The following is a 15,776-nucleotide window of genomic DNA, read 5'->3' as shown; positions in this document are numbered from 1 at the left end:
GAACTAAGAGCTATTCACCCCATTTTTGCCTTTCTCTTATGCCACATGAAGACATAGCATTTGTCCCTTTTGCCCCTTTGCCCTTCTGTCCCTTTCACCGTGTGAGGTCAGTTCCTTCCCTCTGAAGGATGCAGGAACAAAGCACCATCATGGAATCAGAGAGCAGCCCTCACCAAAGACAAAATCTGCTGGCACCTTGATCTAGGACTTCTCATTCTCCATGACTATGAGAAATACATTTATTTACAATTACTGAGTCTTGGGTATTTTGTTATAGTAGCTCAAATGGGATTAAAAGAATATCTAAGCGGAGGTGTTCAGGAGGCAGTTAGACAACTTTGGAGTTCAGTAGAGAAGTAGAGGCTGGAGGTGTAAACTTGGGAATTGTAGGTTATTAAACAGAAATATACAAGGGAAATGCACATAAATGGCCAGTACCTCTGGGTTAGAAAACCCACCTATTTACCAGGAAGGGCAGAACTCTTAACACAGGAGCCCCTAGAGAGAACAGGAGCCCTTCTAAGAGGTGGACCTCCTCCCTAGACTGTAAGGAACCTGTGGTCATTCTTCCCCATGGGGAAGGTGGGACTAGTGACACGTGGAATTTAAGATACTAAGTTTACAAATAGCTTTTAGAGGACTGAGAAAAGGAGAAATGACACAAGAGGTGTTGGCCACAGATATAGATATATCCATGTATAGCATGTCCAGCCCAGATAAAGTGGCTTCTAAATACTAAATTCATGGATTATATATGTCAACTAAATTCCAAAAATCTGTTGCTTGAAAACTTCATATTCTAAGTATTCATATTCAATTTCTGAAGTATAAAACATGCTGAATTTCTTCATTAAATATGAAGGCTCTCTTTAAGTAGATTTAGTTATGGAATATTTGGTTATTGCTATCATAATTTGGTTAAGTTTTTCCTGGAAAGTCCTTCTGTCTTCTGTTGTTTTTCACCCTGATCATGACAATCTACCCTGAATTACACTCGGTAGAGTACACACTTCAAGTTACGGCTCCAGATGTCAGCTTGGATTGCAGATTCTCTCTCTTAGTGCTTATTGGGGCCAGTGGCCCTTGGGATTCAGAACACAGTAAAAAATATAGGCCAGTATAGTGATGCATACAGTAACAAGACCCAAATAGTTAGAAATTGAAGGAAGGATAGACAACTTGAAATCAAAGAAAGAAGGCATGAGCATCTACTTACCTGGGGCAGATGCTGGGTGTCTCACATGCTGGTAAGAAAACTAAAACTAAAACATATTTTGTAGATAGGGATAATTAAAAGATATGTAGATGTTAGATAATGCCTATCTAAATAATTCATTGGTCAAAGAGATTACCTCAAGGAAGATTTGGGAAAATATTCTGAACTAAATGAAAATAAAAGTACAGCATACTAAATTTGCTAAAGCAGTGCCTAGGTAGGAAATTCATAGTATTAAATGAATGCATTAAGTGAAAAAGAAAAGTTAAACTCAATATCCTAAATTCTATCTTAAGGAACTTAGAGAAAGAAGACCAAATTAAATTCAAAACAAGTAGAAGAAAGAAAATAAATGAGTGAAATTAAAACAAAAAGAAGAAAGAAAAATAAAACCAAAAGCTAATTCTTTGAAATGACCAGTAAAATTGATGAGCATCTGGGTCAAGCTAAGGGGAGAAACAAAGGGAAGAGACAAATTACCAATATCAGGAATGATGGTAAGGACATAATCACTGACTGTGCAAACATTAAAAGAATAAAAAGGACTATAAGCAGTTCTACACCCATAAATTTGATAAATTAACTAAAAGAACCAATTCCTGTAAGATACAAAAAGCACAGACCATATTAGGAAAAAATAAGTTGTTGCTCATTAAAATTTATATTTTTTCCTTCATCAAATTATTCTGTTAAGAAAATGAGAAGATAACCAGGCGCTGGCTTCTCATGCCTGTAATCCTAACTACTTGAAAGGCTGCGATTGGGAGGACCCCATCTTAATGGAAAAAATGGGGACCCCATCTCAATGGAAAAAAACTGGACATGGTGGCATGTGCCTGTCATCTCACATAGAGCAGGAAACCGAAAATACAAGGATCCTAATCCAGACTGGTATGCTCAAAAAGCAAGACCCTATCTCAAAAAGGGCTGGAGACGTGGCTCAAGCAGTAGAGCACCTGCCTAGCAAGTATGAAGTTCTGAGTTCAAACCTCAGCATTGCTGAAAAAACACTAAAGAAAGTGGAAAAACAAGCTACAGCCTAGGAGAACATGAGCAAAGGAGGTGGAATCTAGAATCTATAAAGAACTTACAAAATTCAATAATAGAAACACAACCCATTGAAAAATTGACAAAAGATTTTAATAGGAACATTAAGAAATAAGATATAAAGATGGCAGACAAACACATGAAAGATATTTAACATGGCTAATCAGTAGGAAAATGAGATTAAAGCTACAGTGAGATACACTAGATACCCATTTGTCCAACAAACACTTGATGCTGATCCCCTGGGGACATCAGGTGGTATGACAACTTTGTAAAACAATTTGCCAATTTCTTAAAAAGTTGAACACAAACTTACCATACAAACCAGAAATTCTAGAGTTTTGTCCAAGAGAAATGAAAATGTAGTTGACCAATAAACTGCACTTTAATGATTTTGGTGTTCTTAATCATAATAGCAAAAATCTGGAAACAAGCCCGTGAGCTGGAGAATAATTGATACATTTGTGCAATGGAATACTTCTAAGCAATGAAAAGGAACAAACTATCAATACATGTAACAATGTGGATAAAATTTAAATACTTTAAGTGGAAGAGAATAAATGGAGCTGCATTCTTTCATTTTTGTGACACATTGAAAAGAGAAAGCCATATTGACAGAAAATAGATCAGTTGTTACCAAATCCTTGGGATGGAACAATTGGGTTGACTCCAAAGGGCCACAAGGGAAGTCTTGTGGGAGTTGAAGACAGTACCTTGTTTGTGGTGGAAGTTAAGTGTCTGCATTTGTTACAATTCAAAGACCTGTACACCCAACAGGATGAATTTTATTGTATGGAAATTATGTCTCATGACTAGATTTTAATGAAAGACCCAACCATATGAATATGTTTATATGAAGCAGCATTTAAATATAAAGTCCAACTACACTAACATCAAGATAGACTTCCTTTAAGCCATAAGTAAAAAAAATGCTGGGCAAGGTGGTATGTGCTTGTAATCGCAGCACTTGGGAGGCTGAAGCAAGAAGACTCCAAGTTTGAGATAAGCCTGGGCCACATAGTGAGAACCTGTTAAAAAAAATAAAAAATGAATGAATGAATGAATGAGGAAAAAAAGAATAAAGGGACATTTCATAACGAATAAGGATGATAAAGCAATCCTAAGTCTGTACTAATGACTGGAGCTTATTACATCCTTCTTTCAGTAGCTAACTGAACAAGCACATACAAGTGCACAAATCAGTAAATTTAAGCAACATACTTTATCTGACCTTATAGAAATTTATATATTCAACAGCTGCAGGATACACAGGGAGTATTCACTAGCATAGAACATGGTGAGTCTCACAAGTATTGAAGATTTGCAGTCATAAATCATACAGCAATGCCTACTATAGAATTAAACTGAGAAGCAATCATAGAAAGATAACCAGAACAGTCCCCAGTTGTTTGAACATTAATCTAGATTAATCTATGGGCCAAAATAAATCCCAATGGAAATTTTAAAATATTTTTCATCTAATCATAATTTAAATACAAAATTCAAGGGGCTTGGTAAAATAGTGCTTAGAGAAAAATATCTTTTAAGTCCATACAGCTAAGATTTCATCGGTGATTTAAACTTTCATTTCAAAAAGCTAGAACAGGAGGGATTCCATGATGGCGGCTAGAGGGAGGAAGCAGAAAGCGTGCCTCCTATAGTGAAATCTTGGAGAGACACTGGAGACACACCTGGCAGGCAAAACCACCGAGAAGAGGCAAAACTTTGACCCCTCCACACCTCCAGCCGGCACAGAGAATCCACTTCACGTTAAAAGGAGGAACCAGGAGGGCCCCCCGGCCGCCAGTCGCCCGTGCCCAGATGGCTTGGTGGACAAGGTGAGCTTAGCAGTACCATGGTACTTCCACAGACAAGCCTGGGCCAGAGCAGCATAGCCCCCTGGACAGACCGACCTCCACCCGGGCATAAAAGAGAAACTGAGTAATAAGCAATAAGAACAATAAAGACACACGGAAAAGAGGGTGGGGCACACTGAGCGCCAAAGACTGGGGGAAGGGAATCCTTCCCGGAACTGTAAATAAACAAGCCGGGTGGGCCGTAGAGGCTCTGGCGGGAGCGGGGGCGTGCGCCCAGCAACCAGGAGCAGGAAAGCTTGTAAGAGTGGCACAGGAAGGAAAACTCCAGAGGAGAGGGGGGAAGACCCACTTCCCACATGAACTGTACACAAACACGCAGGCCTGAGAAGGTGGGTGCAGTGTCACCTCCCACAGTGTGCTTGGAAAGGGGAAAGATTGTAGCAGAGGCTTGGGCACAGGAGAACTCTGAGTAAACAAAGCCTGCAGGGCCAGGTGAGTGTTAAGCTCACCCAAGAGATCTGCATAAATAAAGCCTCCAGCAACAGTAGGCTGACAGCAGCAGGCAAGCAAGCCACAGCCACAGATACCATTCACAGACCTGTCTCCAGACTCTTTTTTTTTTTTCCTCTCCCTACCTTTGACGAGAAAACAACCAAACTACACCTACATGCTGAAAAACTTACTGAAACTGTATTGCATTTGAAATTGGGACACTTTGTAGGCTTTTTTTTTTTTTTGGTGCAGTTTTGTTCTACTTTATGTGTCCCCTTTGATGAGACAACTACAGAACAACATCTGAGGCACCATCTCCAGGATTGGAGACTGAGACAGACACCAAAATTATTAAGACTGAAACTTCATTGCATTTGAACTTGGAGGTTTTTTTTTTTCTATTTTTCATTTAGTTTTATTTTATTTATATATATGTATATTTCTTTCATTTACTTATTTTTTATTTTTATTCTTATCTTTATTCTTTTTATTTTTTATTTTCAATCTTCTCTCTGTCTCTCTAATGCCTGTTCAGCTTACTGTCGATTAGTACACTAACACTCCCTGTTTACACCTTTGAAACTTTCTCGTTTGATTCCTTGTTTTGTTTTCTCCTTCTTGTCTATTTATTTGTTTTTCGCTTTTCTTTAACTTCTTGCTTTCCATCTCCTCTCAGCCTTCCATTCTAAATATTACCATTGTTATTATTACAAGCTAGAAAATACTTAATTGCACAAAGTAGAGGGACAGTAACAACACCAAGGACAATGACAGGAAGACAGAAAAACCAGGTAAACCAGTTTCCCCACAGCAAAAAATTAGTACAGGAACCAGAGGGGAATGAAGAAAACAGATACTCAGATCCAGATTCCAACAAAATGAAGATAAACTATGCCAAAGAACCCAATGAAGCCCACAAGAATAATCTAAAAGAAGAAATACTACAGGTACTCAACAAGAATTTTATAGAGATGACACTGGATATGGTCAACCAAAATGTACAGAAGACACTCAAGAAAAGCCAAGACAACAAAAATAGAGAATTTGAAAAAGCAAAAGAAGAAATAAAGGAAACCATAGAAGTACTGTATAAACACCAAAGTGAAACAGAGAACATGAAAAATAAACAGATAAATGAACTCAGGACAAAAATAGACAACATTAAAGAGGAAACCACCCAGGATATGGAAAACCTCAGAAAAAAGAATGAAACAGAACTGCAAAACAAAACAGAAGGCAAATCCAGCAGAATAGAACAAACAAAAGACAGAATCTCAGAACTAGAGGATGAAATGGTAATTAAAGGAAAAACGGAGGAACTATTAATTAAATAACTCAAGACCTATGAAAAGAAAATGCAAGAACTCACCAACTCCATCAAAAGACCAAACTTGAGAATCATGGGCATCGAAGAAGGAGAAGAGGTGCAAGCAAGGGAATGCGTAATATATTCAACAAAATAATAACAGAAAATTTCCCAAATCTAGAGAAAGATATTCCCATACAGATGCAAGAGGCCTCCAGAACACCAAACAGGCCAGATCAAAATAGAACTACCCCACGACATATCATCATTAAAACAACAAGTTCAGAAACTAGGAAAAGAATATTGAAGGCTGTAAGAGAGAAAAAACAAATAACACACAAAGGTAAACCCATCAAAATCACAGCAGACTTCTCAACAGAAACATTAAAAGCAAGAATAGCTTGGGGTGAGATCTTCTGGGCCCTGAATAAAAATAACTTCAACCCCAGAATACTCTACCCAGCAAAACTATCATTCAAAATAGATGGAGCAATAAAAGTCTTCCATGATAAGCAGATACTAAAACAATATGTAACCACAATGCCACCACTACAAAAGATTCTTCAAGGGATTCTGCACACAGAAAGTGAAACCCAACTTAATCATGAAAAGACAGGCAGCACCAAACCACAGGAAAAGAAAAAGCAAGAAAGTAGAGAGTAACCTCAACTTAGGTACACACAATCAAACCTTCAAACAACTAAGACAACTAAATGACAGGAATCACCACATACCTATCAGTACTAACACTTAATGGACTTAATTCACCCATCAAAAGGCACCATTTGACGAAATGGATTAAAAAGGAAGATCCAACAATTTGTTGCTTACAGGAGACCCATCTCACCAACAGAAATAAGGATAGGCTTAGGATGAAAGGCTGGAAGAAGATTTACCAAGCCAATGGCCCTCAAAACCAAGCAGGAGTAGCAATACTTATCTCTGAAAAAGTAGACTTCAAACCTAGATTGATCAAATGAGATAAAGGACATTCCATACTAATAAAAGGGGAAATAGACCAAAAGGAAATAATAATCATCAACCTGTATGCACCCAATGTCAATGCACCCAATTTCATCAAACATACCCTGAAAGACCTAAAAGCATATATTAACGCCAACACAGTGGTTGTGAGAGAATTTAACACCCCATTATCATCAATAGATAGGTCATCCAAACAAAAAATAAAGAAATCCAAGATCTAAAATATGCAATAGATCAAATGGGCCTACTTGATGTCTACAGAACATTTCATCCAACTTCTACACAATATACATTCTTCTCAGCAGCCCATGGAACCTTCTCCAAAATAGATTATATCCTAGGGCACAAAGCAAGCCTCAGCAAATATAAGAAAATAGAAATTGTACCGTGCATGCTATCTGATCACAATGCAGTAAAAGTAGAACTCAACAACAAAAGTAAAGACAAAAAACATGCAAACAGCTGGAAACTAAATAACTCATTACTTAATGAACAATGGATCATCAATGAAATAAAAGAGGAAATTAAAAAGTTCCTGGAAGTCAATGAAAATGAAAACACTACTTACCAGATCCTATGGGACACAGCAAAGGCAGTCCTGAGAAGAAAGTTTATAGCCATGAGTGCATATATTAAAAAGACTGAAAGATCCCAAATCAATGACCTAATGATACATCTCAAACTCCTAGAAAAACAAGAACAAGCAAATCCCAAAACAAATAGAAGGAGACAAATAACAAAAATAAGAGCTGAAATCAATGAAATAGAAACCAAAAAAACCATACAAAGAATTAATGAAACAAAAAGTTGGTTCTTTGAAAAAATAAGCAAGATTGATAGACCCCTGGCAAACCTGACTAAAATGAGGAGAAAAAAAAACCCAAATTAGTAGAATCAGGAATGCAAAAGAGGAGATAACAACAAACATCATGGAGGTCCAGGAAATCACCAGAGACTACTTCAAGAACATATATTCAAATAAATTTGAAAATCTTAAAGAAATGGACAGATTTCTAGATACATATCATCATCCAAAACTGAACCAAAAGGAAATTAAACACCTGAATAGATCTATAACACAAAATGAAATTGAAGCAGCAATCAAGAGTCTCCCCAAAAAGAAAAGTCCAGGACCTGATGGGTTCTCTGCTGAATTCTATCAGACCTTTAAAGAAGAACTGATACCAACCCTCCTTAAACTGTTCCATGAAATAGAAAGGGAAGGAAAACTGCCAAACACATTTTATGAAGCCACTATTACACTTATCCCAAAACCAGGCAAAGACACCTCCAAAAAGGAGAACTATAGGCCAATCTCCTTAATGAACATTGACGCAAAAATCCTCAACAAAATAATGGCAAACGGAATTCAACAACACATCAAAAAGATTATTCACCATGACCAAGTAGGCTTCATCCCAGGGATGCAGGGGTGGTTCAACATACTAAAATCAATAAACGTAATAAACCACATTAACAGAAGCAAAGACAAAAACCACTTGATCATCTCAATAGATGCAGAAAAAGCCTTTGATAAGGTCCAACATCATTTCATGATAAAAGCTCTAAGAAAACTAGGAATAGAAGGAAAGTATCTCAACATTATTAAAGCTATATATGACAAACCTACAGCCAGCATTATACTTAACGGAGAAAAATTAAAACCATTCCCTCTAAAATCAGGAACCAGACAAGGATGCCCACTATCTCCACTCCTATTCAACATAGTACTGGAATTCCTAGCCAGAGCAATTAGGCAAGAAGAAGGAATGAAAGGAATACAAATAGGTAAAGAAACTGTCAAAATATCCCTGTTTGCAGATGACAGGATTCTATACCTTAAAGACCCAAAAAACTCTACTCAGAAGCTTCTAGACATCATCAATAGCTACAGCAAAGTAGCAGGATATAAAATCAACATAGAAAAATCATTAGCATTTCTATACACTAACAATGATCAAACTGAAAAAGAATGTATGAAAACAATTCCATTGTCAATAGACTCAAAACAAATCAAATACCTAGGTGTAAACCTAACAGAAGATGTGAATGACCTCTACAAGGAAAACTATACACTTCTGAAGAAAGAGATTGAGGAAGGCTATAGAAAGTGGAGAGATCTCCCATGCTCATGGATTGCTAGAATCAACATAGTAAAAATGTCAATACTCCCAAAAGTAATCTACATGTTTAATGCAATTCCCATCAAAATTCCAATGACATTCATTAAAGAGATTGAAAAATCTACCATTAAATTTATATGGAAACACAAGAGGCCATGAATAGCCAAGACAATACTCAGTCAAAAGAACAATGCTGGAGGTATCACGATACCCGACTTCAAACTATATTACAAAGCAATAATGATAAAAACAGCATGGTACTGGCACAAAAACAGACATGAAGACCAGTGGAACGGAATAGAGAACCCAGATATGAAGCCACACAACTATAACCAACTTGTCTTTGACAAAGGTGCTAAAAATATATGATGGAGAAATAGCAGCCTCTTCAACAAAAACTGCTGGGAAAACTGGTTAGCAGTCTGCAAAAAACTGAAACTAGATCCATGTATATCACCCTATACCAATTTTAACTCAAAATGGATCAAGGATCTTAATATCAGACCACAAACTCTAAAGTTGATACAGGAAAGAGTAGGAAATACTCTGGAGTTAGTAGGTTAGGTAAGAACTTTCTCAAGGACACCCCAGCAGCACAGCAACTAAGAGATAGCATAGATAAATGGGACCTCATAAAACTAAAAAGCTTCTGTTCATCAAAAGAAATGGTCTTGAAACTGAAGAGAACTCCCACAGATTGGGAGAAAATATTTGCCAGCTACACATCAGACAAAGGACTGATAACCAGAATATATAGGGAACTTAAAAAACTAAATTCTCCCAAAACTAATGAACCAATAAAGAAATGGGCAAGTGAACTAAACAGAACTTTCTCAAAAGAAGAAATTCAAATGGCCAAAAAACACATGAAAAAATGTTCACCATCTCTAGCAATAAAGGAAATGCAAATTAAAACCACACTAAGATTCCACCTCACCCCTGTTAGAATAGCCATCATCAGCAACACCACCAACAACAGGTGTTGGTGAGGACGCAGGGGAAAAGGAACCCTCATACACTGTTGGTGGGAATGTAAACTAGTACAACCACTCTGGAAAAAAATTTGGAGGCTACTTAAAAAGCTGGACATCGATCTACCATTTGATCCAGCAATACCACTCTTGGGGATATACCCAAAAGACTGTTACTCCAGAGGCACCTGCACATCCATGTTTATTGCAGCCCTATTCACAATAACCAAGTTATGGAAACAGCCAAGATGCCTCACCACTGACGAATGGATTAAGAAAATGTGGTAGCTATACACAATGGAATTTTATGAAGCCATGAAGAAGAACGAAATGTTATCATTCGCTGGTAAATGGATGGAATTGGAGAACATCATTCTGAATGAGGTTAGCCTGGCCAAAAGACCAAAAATCGTATGTTCTCCCTCAGATATGGACATTAGATCAAGGGCAAACACAACAAGGGGATTGGACTTTGAGCACATGATAAAAGCGAGAGCACACACAAGGGAGGGGTGAGGATAGGTAAGACACCTAAAAAATTAGCTAGCATTTTTTGCCCTTAACTCAGAGAAGCCAAAGCAGATACCTTAAAAGCAACTGAGGCCAATAGGAAAAGGGGACCAGGAACTAGAGAAAAGTTTAGATCAAGAAGAATTAACCTAGAAGGTAACACACACGCACAGGAAATTAATGTGAATCAACTCTCTGTGTAGGTATCCTTATCTCAACCAACAAAAACCCTTGTTCCTTCCTTTTATTGTTTATACTCTCTCTTCAACAAAATTAGAAATAAGGGCAAAATAGTTTCTGCTGGGTATTGAGGGGGTTGGGGGGAGAGGGAGGAGGCAGAGTGGGGTGTAAGTGAGGGGGTGGGGGCAGGGGGGAGAAATGATCCAAGCCTTGTATGCACATATGAATAATAAAACAATGAAAAAAAGAGATAAGGGCAAAATAGTTTCTGCTGGGTATTGAGGGGGTTGGGAGGAGAGTGGGTCTTAAAGGAGGGGGTGGGGGCAGGGGGGAGAAATGACCCAAGCCTGTATGCACATATGAATAATAAAACAATAAAAAAAAGCTAGAACAGTTATTTAAGCCAAGTAAATAGAATAACATAACAAAATATAGAAATAAATAAAAAAGTAAGCAAGAAATAGAGGCAAAAATCGACAGAAGCCAAGCTGGGTCTTTGAAGAGACTAATAAATTAGTAAACCTAGCAATACTCATGAAGAAAAAAAGAAGGAACACAAATCAATAATACGGGAAATTAAAATGGTGACAGAAAATGGTAATAGTATAGTAAAAAGACAAGTATATTGTAAACAACTTACGCGCCAATAAAGTTGACAACTTAGATGAACAGAACATACGCCTTAAAAAACATTGTCCAAAACAGGCATGAGAAGAAATAAGAAAAAAATCCAATTATTCCAATGTTTGTTAAAGAAATCAATTTCATAAATAATCCTATGACAGAGTACATCCCAAGAGGTGGCTTTGCCAGCATATTCTACTAAACACTTGGGAAGAAATAATGCCAGTTTTATGCAGAAAGGCAACAAAAAGAAGTGGAAAGTATAAGAATTAAAGTGAAGAGCAAAGTTTTTGTTTCTATATACATCCAAGAAATCCAAAAGACTATCAGTATATTAGAACAAGCCTGTGTTTCCATACAGTAGTAACAAATTACTGGAAAATGAAATAATACCATTTACATGAGCATAGAAATTAACATAGGAATGAAAGGATGTGCAGAACCTATACAATGAAAGAAATTATAGAACATTCCTGAGATGTATTTTCAAAGACCTAAAACATTCATGGATTGGAAGACTCAACATTGTTAAGATGTCAGTTATCCCCAAGCTGGTCTGTCTAGTCAATGCCATCCCATTCAAAATCCCAATAGGCTTTTTGTAGAAATTGGCAAGCTGATTCAAAAATTTATATAGAAAGCTGGGGACATAGCTCAGTGGTAGAGTGCTTGTCTAGTATGTGCAAGATCCAGGTCTGATCCCAAGCACTACAGAAAAAGCAATAGCAAGTCATGAAGAAAGCAAGGTATCTAGAATTGACAAAACAATTTTTGTTGCTTTTGTTTTACTTTGAGACATGGTCTCTCTTTATAGCTCAGGCTAACCTTGGAACTCAGGATCTTCCTGCCTCTGCCTCCTGAGTGCTGGGATTATAGGCATTAGCAACTAGCAACCATGCCCATCTTGATACAACAATTCTGAAAAAGAAAAAAATTGGAAAACTAACACTGCCTAATCCCAAAGCTTATTTTAATCATCAAGATAGTGTCATACTGATAAAGGATTGACATGCAGGTTAATAGAATGAGAACCCAATAATAAATGCACACATACATACCCACCAGCTGGATGACACAGACACTAATGCAAGTTAATGGGGAAAGAAAGTTGAATGAATCTTGACCTATCGCTCATATCATATGCAAAAGTTAATGCTAGGGCTAGAGATGTAACTAGCACTTGCCTAGCATGTGCATTTGTTTTTATCCCTAGCACTGCCAAAGGAAGGAAAAGGGGGTGGGGGGCAGGAAGAAGAAAGAAAAATTAATTCTAGTTGTATCATAGACCTAAATGAGAAAGGTAGAAGAATAAATATTTTGGGGGGAAAAAGGGAGAAGAGTATCTTTATGACCTTGGAGTAGGCAAAATTTTCTCTCTGCAAGCAATAAGTGATAAATTGGACAAATTCAAATTTGTGAATTCCTGTTTATCAAAGGTATCACTAAGAATGAACTAGCAAACTGTAAGATTAGGAGATAACTTTTGCATTACAGATACCTGACAAGGAGCTAGTATCCACAATATATAATGCTTATAATTAATAATAAAAAAAATCAAACAATCCAGTTTTTAAAATGGCAAAGAACTTTAAGAGACACTTCACGCAAAAGAATTTCTAAATGGCTAATTAGCATATGAAAAGATGTCCAGCATTATTATTCATCAAGGGAAGGCAAATCAAAGCCACAAAGAGATAACACTACACTTTCCAGAACAGCAAAAATTAAAATGCCAAGTGAAGTATGGATATGCAGCAACTGAAACTCCCACACATTACTGGTGGAATATGGTGGAACTATTTTAGGAAACTGCCCATTTCTTATAAAGATAAATTCATGCCTATCTTCTGATCAAGTGATTACAGTCCTGGCTATGCTTTGAAGTTCTGAGTGTGTCTGCCCACCAAAATATGTGTGTAAGAGTGTTTATAGCAGCTTTATTCATAAGTCAAAACTGCCAACCACCAAATAGTAATCAATGGAATGAATTTAAAAATTGTATGTTCTGCTGGTCATGGAACACTTCTGTAATCCAAGCTACTTGGGAGGTTGCCTCCATCAAGAGGATTTGTGATTTGAGGCCAGCTCAAGCAAAAAGTTAGTGAGATCCGTATCTCACAAAGAGGCTGGTTGTGCTGGCACACTCATGTGATCCCAGCTACACAGAAGGCAGAGGTAGGAGGATCATGGTCCTAAGCAAAGTTAACTTGAGATCCTATCTCCAAAACAAACTAAAAATGCAGAAGAAATGGGGTGTGAAGTCCTGACTTCGGTTCCAAGTATCACAAATAAATAAATGTGTGTTCTTATACTGAAAGACTGATAAAACAATATGGATAGATCCCATGGTCATCCCCATAAGTGGTTACCTCTAAGCATGGTTATAAGTAGTGGTGGATGATAAAGCTGCTGGCAAAGTAGAAATATCCATTATCCTGGTGGTGGTTACACTGCTGTAAATGAAAATTGAATTGAGCTGTACACAGATTTATGCAGTTTTTTGTACCCTGCTGCTTGTGGTTTTCAGACCTGAAAAAAAAAATACCAGCAAACAAAACCCTTAAATGTAGTGATGATTCTGTGTTCTGGACCCTATGTAAGCTCCCCCATATGTCAGTGAGTACCATTGGCTCAGTGGTTAAAAAAATAAAATCAATTGTTCTTTAATGTAAAATGAAACAAGGCAGAAAGAGGGAATGAAATCCATAGAATTAAATTTCCCACTTTTAAAACCCTGCTACATTTGCATTGGTCCTGCAAGGGGGATTCTGATTTTCCTGCTTATGAATGAGGAGACGAACTTTGTAGGATTCAGAGGCAGAGCCAGGATTCAAACCCAAGCCACACTTTTGCATTGTATCATGCCTACAGTTTTAATCAGTGTTTTTTCTGTACTTTGTTCTTTAGAAACAGCATACATCCTATGGTGAGTCCTTGAGAAAAACTTTGGAATCCTTATTGGTGGGAATGTAGACACTACAAACATAAGTCTCTTAATTTACCTATGGTAAATGCAGAGTCAGCATATTTGTGTTGTACAGAATTCCAAGGGGGCCCCAAAGTGTGGTGAGGAGCAGGCTTGGTTCTTATTTGAAGCCTTGTCCTGGATTAGCTCAGTGGGTGTACCTCAAGTAAGTTCAAGCCTGGGGAAGAGGCAGGCAGTGCTGATGCCTGCCTCTGTCTTTCTCCCCCCTCAGAAATGCTCTTGGTCATTGTGAGGGGCCGCAGCTGAAGCTTGTAACCCCACAGTCAACCTCAGCTCAGCCTTCAGTCTTTCAGTAAGTCATGAGCAGCCAGTGGGGACGCTGTGAGGTTCAGTTGTTATAGGAATCTGACTGTTTTAAATCCTGACAGTGAGGGGAAGAAAACGCATTTAGCATAATATACTACTTTAAAAATCTGTGATTTGGAATGCTGAGATAGTATAATGGATTTATTAAGAACACAGCAAGAGTTTGAAAACTATTTCTAGAATATCATAACCTTATATCAGTAGATTCACAAACTTAATGAGTAAGAAGAATCATTAGATGTCTATATTAAGATAAAGTCATTGGAAAAAGCCTCTCTGAAACTAGTTCTTGTAAATTAATATATCTAAAAAGCATTTTAATTAAAATATTAAGTCCATAAGAGGCAACTCAACAGCAACATATTGAATGGTAAAGGAGTGTTCAGAAGAGAATGAGGTTTAGTTTAGGACTCATGTATGAAGTAGGTATATAAATATGCTTCTTAGATAAACAGTACATTAGTGATTTTTGATAGTTATTCTGGCTGCACATCTGGGTCAGCAGCAGTAAAATTAAATTATAAATGCACAGCATAGAAGATAATACAGGTAGCAAATAGTACAAACAAATCACCAAGGTGAGTATTTAAAAAACAATGGCTGGGCCTGGTAGTGCCCACGTGTAATCCCTCAGGAGGAGATGGAAAGATTGCCATATGAGGCCAGCCCAGGCAAAAGCACAAGTTCACAACAAAAACAAACTAAAGCAAAAAGGTTCAAGGAGTAGCTTACATGATAGATGTTTCCCTAACAAGCATGAGGTCCTGAGTTCAAACTCCAGTATCACCAAAAGATACAAATATAATCATAATCATAATAGTACCCATAATGGAGTGTTTCTAGGTCTGACAGTCACTTTAAGGATGATCTAACCATGTTCTTGATGAATTCAAGGATGTCACTTATAGACAGGGTCTTTATAAACAAATCCTGCTAAATATTTGTTGAATGAAAAAAGCCCCAGAAAACTGTAATGCAAAACATGTGCTGGGTGGTGGGGTCAGGTAATTGGCCTTCCCATCATCCAGTGGTACGCTAGCTACCTAAGAAGGCACACGAGGGGCAGGAGCATGGGGTTTTGCACAAAGAACATATAATTATCCCACTTTGTTCTTCAGGATTTTGCTCCACCTATTCGTTCGCACATCAGTTGAAGAGGTGACTATACTTCTAGCTCACTGTCTTTCAAAACAATGAGGATGCTTACTTGTAGT

The sequence above is a fragment of the Castor canadensis genome, chromosome 2 (genome assembly GCF_047511655.1).
Source record: "Castor canadensis chromosome 2, mCasCan1.hap1v2, whole genome shotgun sequence".
In the NCBI taxonomy this organism is placed as follows: Eukaryota; Metazoa; Chordata; class Mammalia; order Rodentia; family Castoridae; genus Castor; species Castor canadensis.
The sequence above is the reverse complement of the archived record's forward strand: the minus strand, read 5'-3'. Positions refer to the sequence as shown.